The following is an 18338-nucleotide window of genomic DNA, read 5'->3' on the forward strand; positions in this document are numbered from 1 at the left end:
CTCTGCCTTCCACTTCAGCAATTCCAGTGTGCTACCCAGCTTCTTCTGGCCATCTTCACAAGTTGGGTACAACAATTTGTTGTGGTCCTGTAACATTTGCTCGAACTGCAACCTCTCCTTTTCCGTATCGCAACCTCGCCGTGCATCAGAAATGACCCGGCCAAGATCATCAGCGGGCTCATCTGGTTCCCGTTCTTCATCCTGATCTTCTTCTTCATTGTCTTCCAATGCGGTATCAGCATACTCAGGGAACATAGATCGGTAGTTGTCATCATCGTTCTCTTCTTCTTCATCGTCGTCTTCCATCATAACCCCTCTTTCTCCGTGCTTGGTCCAAACATTATAGCCCGACATAAAACCGGACCGAAGCAGGTGGCTCTGAATGACTCTTGAGGAAGTGTAATCCTTATCATTCCGACATTCAACACATGGACAAAACATATAGCCACCACCATGCTTGTTCGCATCGGCTGCATCTCGAAAAGAATGCACACCTTCTCTGTAAGCGGCTGTGCGTCGATCACCGTACATCCATGGATGGCTCATCTCTGCGTTATATGACAGTATATCAAATACAATCACGATCCTAAAAATTAGTACCACACGGTCTAAACGAGGAAATATAGTTGCTAACCTTTTAGAATAAGTAGAAATAAAGAGGAAGAGGTTTAAGCGTGGCTCGGGCATCTCATATCGTAGTTGTGTTCGGTGAACTGAAGCGGCATCGCTCTAACACACATTTCAACAAACACCTCTAGTGCATCAAAAAAAGTGGAGAGCAAGCACCCACCCACAATCCTCCATCCAAGAAAAATGCAACGAAGTGGGGAGAGGGGGGCTGTGCTATATATAGGCAGAGGACTTTAGTCCCGGTTTGAGACACAAACCGGGACTAAAGGTGGCGCACATGCGGGCTGCCCACCGCGTAGCCCTTTAGTCCCGGTTTGGGACACGAACCGGGACTAAAGGCTCCTTACAGGCCGGGACTAAAGCCTCGAGGGAGGCATTGAGAATTGGGGCGACGTGGGCGGGCCTTTAGTCCCGGCCCAGAGGCAGGCCGGGACTAAAGGGTCCCGGCCAAAGGCCCGTTTTCTACTAGTGGTTGACCCTGAAATTGAAAAGCACTACAAATGAACTCTGAAAATGTTGAAAGTTGGCATGCTATCATCATTTCACCCACATAGCATGTGTTAAATAGTTGAGAGGGCTACGACAAAAACTGGATGCACTTCGTGTACAAAACGGACAATCTCTCTCGAAGTATATCAGGGTTTGGAACGAGAACTCATCTCTTACAAAGGGATTTCATTTTTTTGAACTTATTTGAACTCTATACTTTTTGTGTGTTCAAAATGCACCATTCAAAGGCACATCACAAAATTTCAACAATTTCTGACTTCATTTGGTATATTTCGTGCATTTACTTATTTTTTTAGCAAGTTGACCCTGAAATTGAAAAGCACTACAAATGAACTCTGAAAATGTTGAAAGTTCGCATGCTATCATCATTTCACCCACATAGCATGTGTTAAAAAGTTGAGAGGGCTACGACAAAAACTGATGCACTTCGTGTACAAAACGGACAATCTCTCTCGACGTATCAGGGTTTCGAACGAGAACTCATCTCTTACAAAGGGATTTAATTTTTTTGAACTTATTTGAACTCCATACTTTTTGTGTGTTCAAAATGCACCATTCAAAGGCACATCACAAAATTTCAACAATTTCTAACTTCATTTGGTATATTTCGTGCATTTACTTATTTTTTTGAGCTAGTTGACCCTGAAATTGAAAAGCACTACAAATGAAGTCTGAATATGTTGAAAGTTGGCATGCTATCATCATTTCACCCACATTGTTGGGGAACGTCGCATGGGAAACAAAAAATTTCCTACGCGCACGAAGACCTATCATGGTGATGTCCATCTACGAGAGGGGATGAGTGATCTACGTACCCTTGTAGATCGTACAACAGAAGCGTTAGAGAACGCGGTTGATGTAGTGGAACGTCCTCACGTCCCTCGATCCGCCCCGCGAACAATCCCGCGATCAGTCCCACGATCTAGTACCGAACGGACGGCACCTCCGCGTTCAGCACACGTACAGCTCGACGATGATCTCGGCCTTCTTGATCCAGCAAGAGAGACGGAGAGGTAGAAGAGTTCTCCGGCAGCGTGACGGCGCTCCGGAGGTTGGTGATGATCTTGTCTCAGCAGGGCTCCGCCCGAGCTCCGCAGAAACGCGATCTAGAGGAAAAACTATGGAGGTATGTGGTCGGGCAGCCGTGAGAAAGTCGTCTCAAATCAGCCCTAATTGCTCCATATATATAGGAGGAGGGAGGGGGGGCCTTGCCTTGGGGTCCAAGGACCCCCAAGGAGTCGGCCGAGCCAAGGGGGGGAGGACTCCCCCCCCCCAAACCGAGTTGGACTTGGTTTGGTGGGAGGAGTCCCCCTCCCTTCCCACTTCCTCCCTCTTTTTTTTTCTTTCCCTTTGATTTCTTATTCTTGGCGCATAGGCCCCCTTGGGGCTGTCCCACCAGCCCACTAAGGGCTGGTGAGTCTCCCCAAAGCCTATGGGCTTCCCCGGGGTGGGTTGCCCCCCCCCCCGGTGAACTCCCGGAACCCATTCTACATTCCCAGTACATTCCCGGTAACTCCGAAAACCTTCCGGTAATCAAATGAGGTCATCCTATATATCAATCTTCGTTTCCGGACCATTCCGGAAACCCTCGTGACGTCCGTGATCTCATCCGGAACTCCGAACAACATTCGGTAACCAACCATATAACTCAAATACGCATAAAACAACGTCGAACCTTAAGTGTGCAGACCCTGCGGGTTCGAGAACTATGTAGACATGACCCGAGAGACTCCTCGGTCAATATCCAATAGCGGGACCTGGATGCCCATATTGGATCCTACATATTCTACGAAGATCTTATCGTTTGAACCTCAGTGCCAAGGATTCGTATAATCCCGTATGTCATTCCCTTTGTCCTTCGGTATGTTACTTGCCTGAGATTCGATCGTCAGTATCCGCATACCTATTTCAATCTCGTTTACCGACAAGTCTCTTTACTCGTTCCGTAATACAAGATCCCGCAACTTACACTAAGTTACATTGCTTGCAAGGCTTGTGTGTGATGTTGTATTACCGAGTGGGCCCCGAGATACCTCTCCGTCATACGGAGTGACAAATCCCAGTCTTGATCCATACTAACTCAACTAACACCTTCGGAGATACCTGTAGAGCATCTTTATAGTCACCCAGTTATGTTGCGATGTTTGATACACACAAAGCATTCCTTCGGTGTCACTGAGTTATATGATCTCATGGTCATAGGAATAAATACTTGACACGTAGAAAACAGTAGCAACAAAATGACACGATCAACATGCTACGTCTATTAGTTTGGGTCTAGTCCATCACGTGATTCTCCCAATGACGTGATCCAGTTATCAAGCAACAACACCTTGTTCATAATCAGAAGACACTGACTATCATCGATCAGCTGGCTAGCCAACTAGAGGCATGCTAGGGACGGTGTTTTGTCTATGTATCCACACATGTAAATAAGTCTTCATTCAATACAATTATAGCATGGATAATAGACTATTATCTTGATACAGGAATTATAATAATAACTATACATTTATTATTGCCTTTAGGGCATAATTCCAACACACATAGCATGTGTTGAAAAGTTGAGAGGGCTACGACAAAAACTGGATGCACTTCGTGTACAAAACGGACAATCTCTCTCGAAGTATCAGGGTTTCGAACGAGAACTCATCTCTTACATGGATACTATGAAAATGAAAAGTGTTTGAAATTTAGTACATTCCATACATGCATTACATAAAAGGTTTAATACATTATTACATTATTGCACCAATATTCCTATCTATTATTTCTGTTTTCTTCTGGGTCGTAGCCATGGAGAATCTTCATCATTCAGTAGGATGCTTGGGTCAGTTTTCACTTTGAAGGGCGGAATTTCATGAAACTTATTATAATCTTCTGACATGTCTGTCTTGTCATCTACTCCCACGATGTTTCTTTTCCCTGAAAGAACTATGTGGCGTTTTGGCTCATCGGACGATATCTTCTTTTGCTGATTTCTTTTTCTCGTTAATGTAGACATGTCGTTCACATAGAAAACCTGAGCGACATCATTGGCTAGGACAAATGGTTCGTCCATGTACGCAAGATTGTTGAGATCCACTGTTGTCATGCCGTACTTTTGGTCTACAACTACCCCGCCTCCTGTCAGCTTCACCCATTTCCACCGAAATAAAGGTATCTTAAAAGTAGGTCCATAGTCAAGTTCCCATATCTCCTCTATGTACCCGTAATATGTTTCCAAACAGTGCCCATTCTCGTCTGTTGCATCAAAGCGGACACCACTATTTTGGTTGGTGCTCTTTTTATCTTGGGCAACCGTGTAAAATGTATTCCCATTTATCTCATACCCTTGGAAAGAACATATAGTCGAAGATGGTGGCCTGGCCAAACAGTACAACTCATCTTCAACGGTGTCGTCATTCATGAGATGTGTCTACAACCAACTGCCGAAAGTCTTCTCGTGTTCCCCTTTAATCCAAGAGTCGGCCTTCCCCGGGTTTTCGGAGCGTAGAATATTCTTGTGTCTCACGATATACGGAGCCACCACGGTGGAATTGTGTAGAACTGTATAGTGTGCTTGAGAGAAAGAATGCCCGTCCATACATACTTTTGCTTTCCTTCCTAGTGTGCCTTTTCCTGTCAGCCTACCCTCATACCGAGATTCAGGAACACCAATCGGCTTAAGGTCAGGAAGAAAGTCCACACAAAACTCAATGACCTCCTCTGTTCCATAGCCCTTGGAGATGCTTCCTTCTGGCCTAGCACGGTTACGAACATATTTCTTTAAGACTCCCATGAACCTCTCGAAGGGGAACATATTGTGTAGAAACACAGGACCGAGAATTCTAATCTCTTCGACTAGGTGAACTAGGAGGTGTGTCATTATATTGAAGAAGGATGGCGGGAACAACAACTCAAAGCTGACCAGACATTGGACCACATCAATCTATAACCCTGATAGACTTTCTTGATCGATTACCTTTTGAGAAATTGCATTGAGGAATGCACATACCTTCACAATTGGCAGACGAACATTTTCTGGTATAATTCCCCTCAATGCAACCGGAAGCAATTGCGTCATAAGCACGTGGCAGTCATGAGACTTTAGGTTTTGGAATTTTTTGTCTTTCATATTTACGATTCCCTTTATATTCGACGATAAGCCAGTCGGGACCTTGATACTGAACAGGACTTCAAAGAAGATTTCCTTCTCTTCCTTAGTAAGAGCGTAGCTGGCACGCCCTTGAAACTGCCCTGGATGCATGCCATCTCTTCCTTTATGACGTTCCTGGTCCTCCCGTGCTTCCGGTGTATCTTTTGACTTCCCATACAAGCACAGGAAGCCTAGAATATTCACGCAGAGATTCTTCGTCAGGTGCATCACGTCGATTGCCGAGCGGACCTCATGGACTTCCCAGTAGGGTAGCTCCCAAAATATAGATTTCTTCTTCCACATGGGTACGCGCTTATCAGGGCCGTTAGGAACAGGTTGGCTGCCAGGACCCTTTCCAAAGATTACTTTTAAATCTTTGACCATATCAAATACTTCAGCACCAGTACGGATGACAGGCTTCCCCCGGGGTTCTGCCTTGCCATTGAAATGCTTGCCTTTTTTCTTTAAGGGATGCTTGGGCTGAAGAAAACTACGATTGTACGGATACACATTCTTCCTACAGTTGTCGAGATATATACTTTCTGTCTGATCCAAACAGTGCGTGCATGCATTGTATCCCTTGTTTGAATGTCCTGAAATGTTACTAAGAGCAGGCCAATCATTCATGGTTATGAAAAGCAACGCTCGAAGGTCAAATTTCTCTTGTTTGTGCTCGTCCCACACACGTACACCTGGTTCAGCCCACAGCTGTAAAAGTTCATCCACTAATGGCCTTAGGTACACATCAATATCGTTGCCGGGTTGCTTTGGACCTTGTATAAGCACCGGCATCCTAATGAACTTCCGCTTCATGCACAACCAAGGAGGAAGGTTGTAGATACATAGAGAAATGGGCCAGGTGCTGTGACTACAACTCTGCTCCCCAAAAGGATTCATGCCATCTGTACTCAGACCTAACCATAAGTTCCTTGCGTCGGCTGCAAATCTCGGGAACTCTCTCTCGATTTTTCTCCACTGCCGACCATCAGCGGTGTGCCTCAACTTATCGTCTTTCATACAATCTTCCATGTGCCATCGCAACAACTTCGCATGATCTTTATTTCTGAACAGACGTTTCAACCGTGGTATTATAGGAGCATACCACATCACCTTGGCAGGAACCCTCTTCCTGGGTGGCTCGCCCTCAATATCACCAGGGTCATCTTTTCTGATCTTATACCGCAATGCAGTGCATACCGGGCATTTATCCATATTGTCGTACTTCTCACCGCGGTAGAGGATGCACTCATTAGGGCATGCATGTATCTTCTGCATGTCTAATCCTAGAGGGCAGACAAGCTTCTTTGCTTCGTACGTGCGGGCGGGCAATTCGTTCTTTCTTGGAAGCATCTTCTTCATCAGTACCAGCAACTTTTCGAATGACGAGTCAGTCACACCGGTCTCTGCCTTCCACTTCAGCAATTCCAGTGTGCTACCCAGCTTCTTCTGGCCATCTTCACAAGTTGGGTACAACAATTTGTTGTGGTCCTGTAACATTTCCTCGAACTGCAACCTCTCCTTTTCCGTATCGCAACCTCGCCGTGCATCAGAAATGACCCGGCCAAGATCATCAGCGGGCTCATCTGGTTCCCGTTCTTCATCCTGATCTTCTTCTTCATTGTCTTCCAATGCGGTATCAGCATACTCAGGGAACATAGATCGGTAGTTGTCATCATCGTTCTCTTCTTCTTCATCGTCGTCTTCCATCATAACCCCTCTTTCTCCGTGCTTGGTCCAAACATTATAGCCCGACATAAAACCGGACCGAAGCAGGTGGCTCTGAATGACTCTTGAGGAAGTGTAATCCTTATCATTCCGACATTCAACACATGGACAAAACATATAGCCACCACCATGCTTGTTCGCATCGGCTGCATCTCGAAAAGAATGCACACCTTCTCTGTAAGCGGCTGTGCGTCGATCACCGTACATCCATGGATGGCTCATCTCTGCGTTATACGACAGTATATCAAATACAATCACGATCCTAAAAATTAGTACCACACGGTCTAAACGAGGAAATATAGTTGCTAACCTTTTAGAATAAGTAGAAATAAAGAGGAAGAGGTTTAAGCGTGGCTCGGGCATCTCATATCGTAGTTGTGTTCGGTGAACTGAAGCGGCATCGCTCTAACACACATTTCAACAAACACCTCTAGTGCATCAAAAAAAGTGGAGAGCAAGCACCCACCCACAATCCTCCATCCAAGAAAAATGCAACGAAGTGGGGAGAGGGGGGCTGTGCTATATATAGGCAGAGGACTTTAGTCCCAGTTTGAGACACAAACCGGGACTAAAGGTGGCGCACATGCGGGCTGCCCACCGCGTAGCCCTTTAGTCCCGGTTTGGGACACGAACCGGGACTAAAGGTTCCTTACGGGCCGGGACTATAGCCTCGAGGGAGGCATTGAGAATTGGGGCGACGTGACCGGGCCTTTAGTCCTGGCCCAGAGGAGGCAGGCCGGGACTAAAGGGTCCCGGCCAAAGGCCCGTTTTCTACTAGTGTGTACAATCTATTGGGCTGTTGCCTTACAGAAATTTCTGCTGCAATTTTCCTTCAGGTACCGGAAATGAGTGTCTAATATGAACTCTTTCCCAATCTCTTATTACTGGCAGCTGTATGTAACTAATATTGTACAAATATATCTCCAAGCAACCACATCACGCCGTATCATATCTCTTGCGATGTTGACCTGTTGTTATCTTCTGAATCCACCTCTTGGTAAACCTGCTTTCACATTAACCACAAGAAATCAATAATGTTTTACTTCCCTATTTTCACCTTTCATGTTCTCTATGTCCTGCATCAAGATGTTTTTTTTCTGCGCTTTCTTCAGCACCATATACATCGTATCCTAGTCCTCGACCGCGACTAAAACTTTCGATACAGGTGATGGCAATGCTCAGATTTTAGATCAATCCTGTATGGGGATTTTTAATTCTGGAAAAGACATAAAATTAACAGTAGCATCAAACCAGCAGTCCACACGTTCTTTAGTTATATGTATGGCGTCGCTATCATCTTTCTTCAGCACCATATATACCATATTTTCCTCCTCCGCTGTCACGGAAACTTCCGATGCAGGTAATGTTAATATACATATTTTAGAACATCCTGTATGCGGATTTTTAAGTCTAGAAAACAAACGAAATTAACATTGGCATCAAGCTAGCAGTCAACTATCATGTACGCTAAGAATCACCTTTTTTCATCCAGATGTCTAGTGTCTCTTAGGCTGCCTCCATGCTGCCATCGTTTTCATCTAGTGAGCAGCTCGAGCTCTTCGGCCTCAAGAAGCCACCAATGCTCACATGGACATGCGCCCAGAAGCTCCACACCTGCGAGAGTGATTATAAGGTGGAAGTCTTACACCACCGCTGCTGTCCTTTCTCATTAGGGAGATCAAGTAGTACTTGGCAATTCGAGTCTGAGAATTACCTAAAAATTTGCAGGAGATGCGGGAAAGTCAATTAGCAGGAAGTCGACGTACATGAAAATCCTAGATGCCTGGGAACCATCTTGGGACACAAAATAACAGAATACTGATTACTCCTAGATCGAATGAGAGGGTCATGATTGGATAAGTGATTGAACGAGGGGGCAATGAATTGGATAAGCACTTGACTGCTTGAGGAAGGTGAGATGGGGTCCTGGGTTACCTTGGGAAAAAAGAAGAAACCATGGATCTATGTATATGAAAGGAATAGAGAAAGATAACTTGACCAGAAGCTTAATATTTTTTTATTAAAAAAACATGTTTCTCACGGCAGGGATTGCGCCAACCTCTCAGAAAAAAGGAGCGTACACCATGCAATCTACTATTTGTGTTAGCCAGCGATCTTTTCTTTGACGTGTATTTTCTTTGGGCAGTGCTAGGCGTCGGCGCGCCGGTCGCGCAGCAGACGTTAGATTAGGGCCCCCTGTCGTCAGATCTGGTCGCGCGCGCCTTCAGTGCCCCGCCATCCTCGCACGCGCCGCCGTCCCCGCACGCACCTAGCCCGCGCCGACGCCTCAGCACGCGCCGACCCCCTCGCCTCACCTCCTCACTGCTGGCCGCCCTCCACCATCGGTCGCCGCCCTCGCCGCCCTCACCTATGTCGCCTTTTTGTGCGTTTCTAACCTCCATGGATGTAGCAGCGTGCGCTCATGGTTGCAACACCTTGTAAACAACAATACGGTTGCAACAAAACAGAATGACAAATGTAGCAAAAATGTATAATGGTTGCAGCATTTCCCATCATGGTTGCAACTCCCCCATGTCAACGGCTGTAGCAAAAACACAATACGGTTGCAGCAACAAAAAATGACTGATGTAGCAAATTTGTATAATGATTGCAGCATTTTTCATCATGGTTGCAACTCGCCCATGTCAACGGTTGTAGCAAAAAAAAACAATACGGTTGCAACAAAAAAGAATGACTGATGTATCAAATTTGTATAATGGTTGCAGCATTTTTTATCATGGTTGTAACTCCGCCTACAAAACTCCGGCAAAGTTTGGTTGCAACTCTCATGGACGTGGTTGTAACTTCTTTTATCAAAGGTTGAAGCTTTTTTTATGCCGTTTGAAGCTTTTTGCACACCACTTGTAGCTTTTTTAATACATGCATACACACAGATCAGTCCATCGCAGGAGGCAGCCATGTCATCTCCCCTGTGGCTCGGCCCGAGCACCGGCTATGGTGGTTTTGCAGCAGCGCCGGCGAAGGATACGAGGGCGTGCGGCGGTGCCTGCGGGGGAGGGGCGACGGCGGCATGCACAGAGGAGAAGCACGCGACGGCGGCGCCTGCGCGCGGGGAGGGCCGACGGCGACTTGCGCAGAGGAGAAGCACACGACGGCAGCGCCTGCGCGGGGGGAGGAGGCGACGGCGACCTGCACGGGGGGGAAGCACATGATGGCGGCGCCTACGCGGGGGGAGGGGGCGACGGTGACCTGCGCGGGGGGAGGGGACGCGCGCCATCCGCCCAGATCGGACGAACGCGGTGCGTCCGGCCGAAACGGTTCTGCCGGCGCGCCGTGTATAAACATTTACCATTTTTTTACCAAAGTGTGAAATTAGTTTGAAGCGTAGATATTAATCTTAGGGCTAGCTACCCCTAAATAACGTTATGATATAGATGGCTATTTTTCCAAATATAATTTGGAATAGATAATGATTGAAGCTGAAAAAAAACATGGATTAATCTAGACCGTTATAATTCGGTCCCACCGGATTAACGGCTCGTAAATTCTAATTAATGTGGTAATTTCTAGAGAGTCTCTAATTATTATAGATTTTGTATAATGATTGCAACATTTTTCATCATGGTTGTAACTCGCCCATGTCAACGGTTGTAACAAAAAAACAATACGGTTGGAACAAAAAAGAATGACTGATGTATCAAATTTGTATAATGGTTGCAGCATTTTTTCATCATGGTTGCAACTCCGCTTACAAAACTCCGACGAAGTTTGGTTACAACTCTCATGGACGTGGTTGTAACTTCTTTTATCAACGGTTGAAGCTTTTTTTATGCCGTTTGAAGCTTTTTGCACACCGCTTGTAGCTTTTTTAATACATGCATACACACAGATCAGTCCATGGCAGGAGGCAGCCATGTCATCTCCCCTGTGGCTCGGCCCGAGCACCGGCGATGGTGGTTTTGCAGCAGCGCCAGCGAAGGATACGAGGGTGTGCGGCGGTGCCTGCGGGGGAGGGGGCGACGGCGGCCAGCACAGAGGAGAAGCACGCGACGGAGGGGCGACGACGACTTGCGCAGAGGAGAAGCACACGGCGGCGGCGCCTGCGCGGGGGCAGGAGGCGACGGAGACCTGCGCGGGGGGGGGGGGGGGGAACACATGACGGCGGCGCCTGCGCGGGGGGAGGGGGCGACGGTGACCTGCGTGGGGGGAGGGGACGCGCGCGATCCGCCCAGATCGGACGAACGCGGTTCGGCCGGCGCGCCGTGTATAAACGTTTACCATTTTTTTTTTACCAAAGTGTGAATTAGTTTGAAGTGTAGATATTAATGTGAGGTCTAGCTACCCCTAAATAACGTTATGATATAGATGGTTATTTTTCCAAATATAATTTGGAATATATAATGATTGAAGCTGAAAAAAACATGGATTAATCTAGACCGTCGTAATTCGGTTTCACCGAATTAACGGCTCGTAAATTCTAATTAATGTGGTAATTAATTCGGTCCCACCGAATTAATGAAGTATAGTTAGAGCAAGTACAATAATGTACAGTCAGCAGGCTATAAGGATTAAAATACTATATTTTTTATGAGTTGGATGAGAGAGAAGAGGAAGAGAAGGGAAGCGGGCTCTTCGTGAAGAGCCAGCTCTAGCACGTGCTCCTAAATGCTTTGTGAGAATGAATGGTGGGCTATATATGATAAAAGGAGTACTCTTTTATAGCTAACTATTGTACGAGCTAGCTATAAGATAGATTATAAGATGACTTATAGTGAGCAGTTGGCTATACTATTAACCATGCTCTTATTAAGGACAGTAAAACTGGACCTAAACCGAGCTCTCTCAGTGATTTACGTTTTGGACCGTCCATTTTTGCGATCTGGCTGTTTCAGGCCGTCAGATCTGGAGTGGAAATAATATGTCCAACACTGTGTGAAATTTGGCCCAGCTGTCCTGTGGGCTGCTGCTCCACGGGCTGAAATGGAGGACTGGCCGTTGGCCAACCCATTTGAGCACTTGGAGGTCCAGTCCTGGCTTTGCTATCCCCGTGAGGAAAAATTGTCGCTCTGAAAAAAGAAAAAAGGGGAAGGAAGCAGAACCGATGCGAGCGAAGGGGAAGGACGTCGGTCGCTGTGAGAAGGGGATTCGGTGCGCGAGTTGTTTGCCGATTGATTACTCGCTAGCTCTGGATCTCTGCCCCCGAACCCACCCCGCGCCTCGATCCGGCCCGCCCCGCCTCCCCTCCCCTCCCCTCCCCCGGGCGCGCGTCGCCCGGGAGCCCGCAGAGAGCGGCGGCCGGCGAGCCCGGCACCATTGGCGCGCGCCTCGCGGCCCGGGGCACCGGCGGCGCTTTGTTCGGCGGATCCGCAGAGGCCTGGTCGCCGGGCGGGCCGCGCGCGATAGGGCGATCCAGTCCAAGGCCATCTCTGGCAGGTCATGGACCGACATCGGCGACGTAGACGAGACCTCCGCGGGTCACTCCGTGCTGATCCGCGGGTTCGCGCAGACGATCCGCCCGGTCAGCAAGAAGATGGGCTTCGTCGTGCTGCGCCAGCGCAGGAGCACCGTGCAGTGCCTGCTGGTCGCCAGCGCCGACGCCGGCGTCAGCGCGCAGATGGTTCGCTTTGCCGCCTCCCTCACCAAGGAGAGCATCGTCGATGTCGAGGGCATCGTCACCCCCCTCAAGGAGCCCCGCAAGGATCTCACACAACTGGTCAGTTATCAATAGCAAGTTAGCAACCGGACCCATCAACCATCAGCTGCAAGCACCGCCGCATGTTAGATGGTGGTTTTGTACTCTTCGTTCTTTGATTTGGACTGTTGCAAACTTCTTTTCCTGTGTTCGTTTTGACCGGCAGGTGGAGATTAGGGTCAGCAAGATCTATTGCATCAATAGGGCGATCTCCACACTTCCCTTGAACTTTGAGGATGCAGCGCGTACCAAAGCAGAATTCGAGGCGGCTGAACAAGTACGTATGTCCTTTGCAAATTCTTTGGCTTTGCAGGAAAGCTCTCGGTTTTCCTTCTATGGTTCTTATCCTTGCCATGGTTACAGAAAGGAGTGCCGATGGTACATGTTCACCAGGACACACGCTTGAACTATCGACCTATCGATATTCGGACAACTACGAATCTTTCAACCTTCAGTATCGAACACCATGTCGAGAACGTGAGTGTTTGTCCTTGTTCCCCCAAAACTATGCTTATGTTGGTCACACTCATGTGTGGCATTGGCATCTCCTGCAGCCCGATTTTCTTATGTACTACTTCTGTAGCATGCAATGTTTATGAGCGTGGTTTTCTGTAGCTGGACCTCCATGGTACCCCTTATCTAAGCCATTCATTTCAGCATCAAGATCCGTGCAGGAACATTTCAGCATCAATGTTTATTACTTGATTTTTTTTCTTTTGGTCCATACATAGTCACATACATGTAATGATTGTTGGGTGCGCGTGTAGAAATTCAGAGAATTTTTGTTCTCGAAGAATTTTATTGGGATCCACACTCCAAAGCTGATTGGTGGATCAAGTGAAGGTGGTGCATCTGTATTCAAGCTGGATTACAATGGCCAGCCTGCTTGCTTAGCGCAATCTCCACAATTATACAAGCAGATGGCTATCTGTGGCGGTTTTGGCCGCGTGTTTGAGGTTGGTTCCATATTTAGAGCAGAAAAGTCAAATACTCACAGGCATCTGTGTGAGTTTATTGGGCTAGATGCAGAAATGGAGATCAAGGAGCACTACTTTGAGGTAAGGAAGATTTGGAGAAAGAAATATTTAGTTCATTTATTGAAATGATGATGGTTATCAAGTACTGATTTTTGTGGACAGGTTTGTGATATCATAGATGGCTTATTTGTAGCGATATTTGACCACTTGAATGAACATTGTAAGGAGGAACTCAAGGAAATAAATAGGCAGAATCCATTTGAACCTCTGACGGTAAAACATTACTCGTTGTTTTTCGTTCTTATATGTATTTGCCTTTGCTTAAGTTATGTCTCAACCTTTTCTGATTTATACAGTACCTAGCGCAAACGTTGAAGCTAACGTACGAGCAAGGGATTCAAATGCTGAAGGTACTAACTTGTAGTCATGTACTCTTGTTCCTTTCGTATTATGATTTATGTCAGAACTTTAATAGCTCTAATTTCATTGCTTGGTATTTTGATTGAACTAATCTGGTAAAATGTGAAACATGTTAGGAAAGCAACTTATCTTTATTGAAGGCCCAAGGAGCATATATATATTACACATGACTTGAGGTGCAAGGAAAGTAGACATAGACTAATAAGGACTCCTAGACTAATACTAATACTTCCTAACACCCCCCCTCAAATGCAAAGCGTATGCAATAGCATTGCATTTGAAGAAGTGTAATACTAAAAAAAATGATAATCCAAATTCGCGTCTTGAGAGTGTCGTCGTAGCATGAAGAGTCTTCAAAACTTGTCGAGTCGCCGAAGAAGATAACGAAGAGATGGCACATCAGAGGTAGACACCGCATCACTTGAAGATACAAGATAAGTATCAGGAGAAGATGGATTGTCAAAAGAAGATGACACATCAAGAGGAAGACACCGCATCACTTGAAGATACAACATAAGTATCAAGAGAAGATGAGTTGTTAAAAGAAGATGGCACATCAAGAGGAAGACACCGCATCACTTGAAGATACAAGATAAGTATCAAGAGAAGATGAGTTGTCAAAAGAAGATGGCACATCAAGAGAATAAAGCATTGCGCGGAAAATCATAGTCCACGACAACCGTCGGCGAAAGAAGCTCGGCGGATAAGACACGATGGACGTAGATCGACAATGCAAAAGAAGTCCAGAAAATCCTATAGAAAACAACAAGGGCAAATAGGCCACAAAAGTTGCATAGAAAGGATCAGGACCAAAGAAAAGACCGACGGACTAAGGTATGGTGGAATCGCATGGCATGAGAAAACACAAAATATCAACGGATTTGGTGGACGCAGCGGAAAACAATAAAGCTAAAAGCTAGGAAGCATACACGACACAAAGATGCAAAATTCATCATGTATGCAGAAGACATTATACTTTTTTTATTGTTATTCAAATCAAGATGTGAACGCCGTTTGAAAAAAGAAAAAAGGGGAAGGAAGCAGAACCGATGCGAGCGAAGGGGAAGGACGTCGGTCACTGTGAGAAGGGGATTCGGTGCGCGAGTTGTTTGCCGATTGATTACTCGCTGGCTCTGGATCTCTGCCCCCGAACCCACCCCGCGCCTCGATCCGGCCCGCCCAGCCTCCCCTCCCCTCCCCCGGGCGCGCGTCGCCCGGGAGCCCGCAGAGAGCGGCGGCCGGCGAGCCCGGCACCATTGGTGCGCGCCTCGCGGCCCGGGGCACCGACGGCGTTTTGTTCGGCGGATCCGCAGAGGCCTGGTCGCCGGGCGGGCCGCGCGCGATGGTGCGGGGCTGACGCGGCGATGTCGGACGTGTCGTCGGATCTCGGCGGTGCATGGGTGGGGCCGCCGCCCGTCGAATGCGACCTTGAGCAGGTGCGGACGATAATTCCTCCAATGGCTCAATTCCGCACTTGTTTCCATCTCTGCTTGTTCGCGGGCGGGCTGGGTCGGTGGGTGGGTTCAACCAATGACAGCGTATGTCGCCTCAAGAAGAAGGAGGTTACTCGCCCGCTCGCCTCCTTTTGCTTTGTTATTTCAAGAGCTACAAAATCGCGGCTTTCTCGTTCGTTTCAACGAAACCCTAGCCTAGCTCCTCCTGTACGCGATGGCCGCTTGAGCCCCTTCTTCTCACCCTTTGGGCTTGCTTCCCCTTTCCCTTTCAGGTGGCCACGGTAGCCAACCTCTCTCCCCTCTCGCAGGAACAGTAGCGACAGAGTTGGGTGGTACAGTGTGGCAACAAGGAGGAACAGAGGCGACCGCATCTATTTTTCAAGTAAGGGAGCACCCACTAGGCTGAAATCCCACATGGCGAACACACAAAGTAGCGGTCGTTTTGGGAGGCAAACAACAGTACTCGCAAACCTGCTGCTGTTATACCAATTCTTTTTTAAAGATTCTGGACAACCAAGTCAAGGATAATAGAAAGTAATCATAAATTAATGTCCAGCGTCATCTTGCTTTTACCTTTCTAGATTTTCTACCCGTGTTCCTTTTTTTGCATGTTTTCTGATTCAATCTGCCATGTATATGATTTATAATGTCCACTTCCATTAATAAGTCAGGCATGCATCCGCGTCTTTCTGAGATAATTGCTATGGTCTAATTCTCAGTAGCATGTTTTTGACTGTGAGCTTCTTTAAATGAATCGCCCCATGCCAATAGAAATGTATGTTCATGTCTCATGTCTTAATCTTACAATTTAGATTGTGGATTATCTAGCATATTTTAGCCACTGGTTTAATTCCACATTCAAATCAAAGGACCACGATTGGGTTGTAACCTGAGAGACATAAAAGTTTTCGATTTTGTACGTGGGATGTTTCTACCAGGTTGCGGCATGTTTTGTTCTTCTGATACTTGTATTGAATTCCTTTGCAATCTATCCAGGTGTTCAGCAAGGATTTCTATACACGCTCAAGAAGGTGGCACGGTGGAAGTGCATTGTCGAGTTGCATCTAACAAGTGTTGCGGGTGCTCAACACCGACCACAAGCTTTCTCCATCATTTATTTGTTCTATGTATGTACTCTTGACTGATGTACCACCATGTTCTTTTGCTAAGGTTGTACGGTAGTTTATGGTTATAATTATGGAAAGTTCTGCATTATGTTCCGTAGATCAGTCATCTTTGATATAACATAATGAATTACTGCCACCACAAATCTTCAATCAATCAAGATACAAGAGGGTGTCAAAATTCGTAAGCAACTTGAATATCAGTGTGACAGATAGTCATTGCTTCATGATCAGATGCATCATTTTTTTATCGAAACGTTTTGTCTGTATCCCTGCAAATAAATAAATAAATAATATATTTTTAGTAATTTTAATCCAAGCTGACACTTTACAACTTGGTTTGGTTGTTCAGATTTGGAAGAAAACAATTGAGTATTCTAGCTCCGTCCGCTTATGACAAGTGAGCTTAGATGAGTTTATTAATCACGACACTCAGCTGACTCGGAGATATGGAGAATATTCAGACATTCCATTGACACTCAATTGCATATATTTTGACTTTTGCGATGAGGAGAAAAATGAATGGAATCCTATGTGTGCAGAAAAGGGTGATACGGAGAAGAAGGCGACCCGAACGGTAATGCCAAAAGCAGAGCAAAGCTTGGAGCCTAATGGTAGGAAAGTTCATTATCTTCGATAAGTGTCACATGAACTTCAACTGTATTGAGAATTTGCACATTTTCACGCGTTGTTGAGGGTTTTATGAGATAATTGGTGCATACAATATATATTCTAAATATGTTTACATGATTATATGTTTTCTCAATAATCTTGTAATTAATTTCTAGACGAAAAACAAAAACATTTCATGTCAATTAATTTTTATAGCTTTGATTACATTGAGGTTGTTTGGTGACATTGCTTGCCCATAATGAGGGACCATAATGTGAATTCCTGAAAAAATAACTAGACATTTTTTGTCCATACAATTTTTATATTCCTGCCCTCTTTTTATATCTATTCCTGTCATCTTCTTGTTAAAATGGACGGGCGCAGCAACGCGCGCCATCCATGATCTAGTAGATTATAGATTATAGATGGGAGGGATGAAGTATGAGCTACCAACACGACATCGGGGCGCTCAACCATGGGAGAGCTGCATGCCGACGCCTCACCGCCGGTCGGGGAGACCTCGGCCACGCTGCCGACCGACGCATGGCGAAGAAAGTGAAGCCGGGCTGACGAACTCATCGCTAATAAAGAGGACGGGTTGTGTGCGTGCCATGATCGCCAGAACCTTAGCGACATCGTCGGCACATATTGTAAACCGGAAATCAAGAGGTTGCGCGTGCTAACAGCCGACGGAATCCTAAAGAGAGGGTCGGGGCAGCCAACCGTCGTGGTCTTTCATCTGCCCGGCATGACCAGCCGCCGTCGTGGACGAGCAACGTGCACCTGGAGCCATCGGATGTCTGTAAGGTGGAGATGTCGGTTCAGAGGTCCGGGAGAAGGCGGCGGTCCAGTCCCCGGAGAACGAAATGTCCGCGGCGAAGTCGGCGACGCGGCCAAGCTAGGGTGAGATGGCACGGTCGAGCGCCTCGGAGAAGCGGTGTGGAGGAGCAGATGTTTCGGGGACGGTGAGTCCTCCTCGAGCGCCTCGCAGCAGGCTGCCCCAGAACTAGTATACGGGAGCGCTGCGGTGCAAGATATACTGTCCATGATTCGACTGGAAAATTAGAGCAGTACAGTTGGCTCATCACTTTTAGA

General features: G+C 46.7%; 1 pseudogene; it reads left to right on the forward strand.

The window, feature by feature from the left end:
- The first annotated feature begins 12065 nt into the window (after window positions 1–12065).
- On the forward strand, window positions 12066–17468 carry LOC123408054 (annotated as a pseudogene).
- The last annotated feature ends 870 nt before the right edge of the window (window positions 17469–18338 follow it).

This window comes from Hordeum vulgare, chromosome 7H (assembly GCF_904849725.1).
Source record: "Hordeum vulgare subsp. vulgare chromosome 7H, MorexV3_pseudomolecules_assembly, whole genome shotgun sequence".
In the NCBI taxonomy this organism is placed as follows: Eukaryota; Viridiplantae; Streptophyta; class Magnoliopsida; order Poales; family Poaceae; genus Hordeum; species Hordeum vulgare.